Here is a 3,281-nt window from a genome sequence, read left to right as displayed (position 1 = left end):
GCTGTAATTGTCGGCGAGTCCTTAGATCGTATGTCAAATTAGGAACACGTGGATGAAACAGGGATGTATGACCCCCAATTTGAGGTGCTACGATTGTACTGTGTCACGAATAAGAAACAATCTGTAAGGTTTTATTATTTTAATACATGTATTTTTATACAATTAGTAATAGTAATATGACAATTTCACATCAGTTAAAGCACAAACAAAAACAGTTTATTAACAATAATAATTAACGCAAATATTTTCATCCAAAATCGACCCAAGTCTGACAACCATTACGGACCAAATCCAAGATGGCGACGTGCATTTCGGCTTATTGCATAAGTCGGTTAATCGGGTAAATAGCCCCCGCAAATAGGCAACCCAATTAAGCGGAATGTACTGTATATACATAAACCGTAGGTTTGTATATTGTACTATGTATACATAAAAATAGGTTTTTAGACCAGAAATAGGCCACTACGACCCATGATATGTTGACATGTTGTAATATCAAAGTTGTTTCCCTTGTATAGGTGGCTGTGGTGTTGGGTAGCTGTACTGCAGGTGGAGCCTATGTACCAGCCATGGCAGACGAGAGTGTCATTGTCCGAAAGAAAGGCACCATTTTCCTGGGAGGTCCTCCATTGGTATGTCACCACGGGTCTCTAACTATAGCAGTACACGGCAGAACTGGACCCACCAGAGTGTGTTTCAGTAAATTTGATCATCTTCAGTGCATATTTTGGACTTTCTGAAAATAATAAAAAAAAATTTGGACTACAGAGATTTCTGAAAATAAAATTAATTCATTATTAATTTATTTCATTACTGTAAATCACTTATATTTCGTGTGGGATTTATTTTCGCGTTAATTCGCGAGGAGAGTCAAACGCGAATTCAAATCCCTCGAGAATATTTATATAAGAATGACAAGAATAAGTGGCATCCATTTTGAATCTACCGTAATCTTTATAGTTGGTGAACAGACATCGCCGTTAAAGTAATAATAGAATGATAAATTATATACTTATATGAGATTGTTATTTTATGTCACAAAACACTACATATGAACGGGCGTGAAAGCTTTATTTACCTTGAAAACAACTCACTTCACTCTCCACATGGAAACATCGCCGACCTGTTAACGTCATTCGCGAATTTAAAGTCATTTCGAGATCAGAATTCGCGAAATTATGTATTCGCGAATAAGTCGAATGAGGTGAGTTCGCGAAATTAAGTACTCGCGAAATATAAGTGATTTACAGTATGTTTATCTAAACTTAAAAAAATAAAGGCTTCTCAACATCCAAATTGTGGTCTAGATGTTGTTGAAGTGTTTCAACTGCTAGGCGATCTTTCATTTTATATGCCCTAGCTACATTTTTGAAATTCAAGATGGCCACTGTTGTTATGTGAACATTTGTGATTTCAGATAATATAACATTCGGGTGTGTAATGTTGTGAAGATAGACCATATTCTATGATCTATGGCAGTTTATTTTTGTTGACTAAATTGCTTATATTCAATCACACATAAACAATTAGACATGAGAAAAATTGTCATTTTAACGATTTGTCTAAAGTAGTGTAACTGATTGGATAGTCATAGAAACAAGTGCTGCACATTTGATGAATCAAAAAAGGAATATGGACGGTTTATTTGTGTTTTATAGGTACGGGCTGCCACAGGGGAACAGGTGTCGGCTGAGGATTTAGGAGGGGCCGACCTTCATTGTAGGTAAGGGAGTATGTGTCGACTGAGGATTTAGGAGGGGCCGACCTTCATTGTAGGTAAGGGAGTATGTGTCGACTGAGGATTTAGGAGGGGCAGACCTTCATTGTAGGTAAGGGAGTATGTGTCAACTGAGGATTTAGGAGGGGCAGACCTTCATTGTAGGTAAGGGAGTATGTGTCGACTGAGGATTTAGGAGGGGCCGACCTTCATTGTAGGTAAGGGAGTATGTGTCGACTGAGGATTTAGGAGGGCAGACCTTCATTGTAGGTAAGGGAGTATGTGTCGACTGAGGATTTAGGAGGGCAGACCTTCATTGTACAAGGGAGTATGTGTCAACTGAGGATTTAGGAGGGGCCGACCTTCATTGTAGGTAAGGGAGTATGTGTCAACTGAGGATTTAGGAGGGGCCGACCTTCATTGTAGGTAAGGGAGTATGTGTCGACTGAGGATTTAGGAGGGGCCGACTTTCATTGTAGGTAAGGGAGTATGTGTCGACTGAGGATTTAGGAGGGGCCGACTTTCATTGTAGGTAAGGGAGTATGTGTCGACTGAGGATTTAGGAGGGGCAGATCTTCATTGTAGGTAAGGGAGTATGTGTCGACTGAGGATTTAGGAGGGGCAGACCTTCATTGTAGGTAAGGGAGTATGTGTCGACTGAGGATTAGTAAGTAAAATTCTGTGTTCAACATTTATTGATTGTCCAGGAGTCTGTCCTCAGAAGGTAGATGCCCATATAACGAAACTTTGATAAATTTTTTGAAAGCTTTTCTCAGTTCAGAGAAATTACTACTCACGAGATGTGTCCAGTAGTAAATGTGGTATCTTTGTTTGTGTGTAGACTTTGCCTGTTATCACTAAATGTTTAACCTTTGACCCTTGTAGTAAGTCTGGTGTGACTGACCACTACGCCCAGAATGACCAGCATGCATTACATATAGCAAGGCGTATCATCAAAAACATCAACTACAAGAAGGACCCAGGGGTAATTTATAACTTACGCTTGTCACTAAGTAAACATGTCATATAAGGAAATGAAGAATTTCTGGATAAGATCATTTTAAATCTGAAAATGATTAATTTCTAGATATTTCACAAAGTATTTACATACAAATAGAATAAGATGTGATGCTTGTTTTAGTTCACCTGGCCCAAAGTGCCGGTGAGCTTATGGTATGGTGCATTGCCTTCCTTTATATCACAACTTGTCCTGAACAACTGAATGGATTTTGATTAAATTTGGTCTGAAGCATTATTTGTCACATTGTCTTCCTTTATATCACAACTTGTCCTAAACAACTGAATGGATTTTGATTAAATTTGGTCTGAAGCATTATTTGTCATATTGCCTTCCTTTAAATCACAACTTTGTTAAAGGAGATTTTATGTTGTATAAATAAGGAGTGTGACTCCCCTAGGCCAAAGAGATAGGGCACAATAGATAAGTTCAATTCTCTAAAATCCTTTTTCTTTAAGTTTGACAGGATTCGGTCCACATTTGTTTTGAATCATTGTTGGGAGAGGCAGCTAAAGAGAAAGTGGAATACTGTTTAACTCTTTTTTA

The 3,281-nt window shown here is 38.3% G+C and overlaps 1 long non-coding RNA gene across 1 annotated transcript; it reads left to right on the top strand.

The window, feature by feature from the left end:
- Positions 1-520: 520 nt before the first annotated feature.
- Positions 521-2,704, top strand: LOC117320335. The gene is made up of 3 exons (XR_004531009.1): positions 521-632; positions 1,659-1,723; positions 2,603-2,704. It is a non-coding gene; the product is annotated as an uncharacterized LOC117320335 (long non-coding RNA).
- The last annotated feature ends 577 nt before the right edge of the window (positions 2,705-3,281 follow it).

This window comes from Pecten maximus, unplaced genomic scaffold (assembly GCF_902652985.1).
Source record: "Pecten maximus unplaced genomic scaffold, xPecMax1.1, whole genome shotgun sequence".
Classification (NCBI taxonomy): domain Eukaryota; kingdom Metazoa; phylum Mollusca; class Bivalvia; order Pectinida; family Pectinidae; genus Pecten; species Pecten maximus.
Note: the sequence above shows the minus strand (reverse complement) of the source record. Positions and strands in the feature narration are given on the sequence as shown.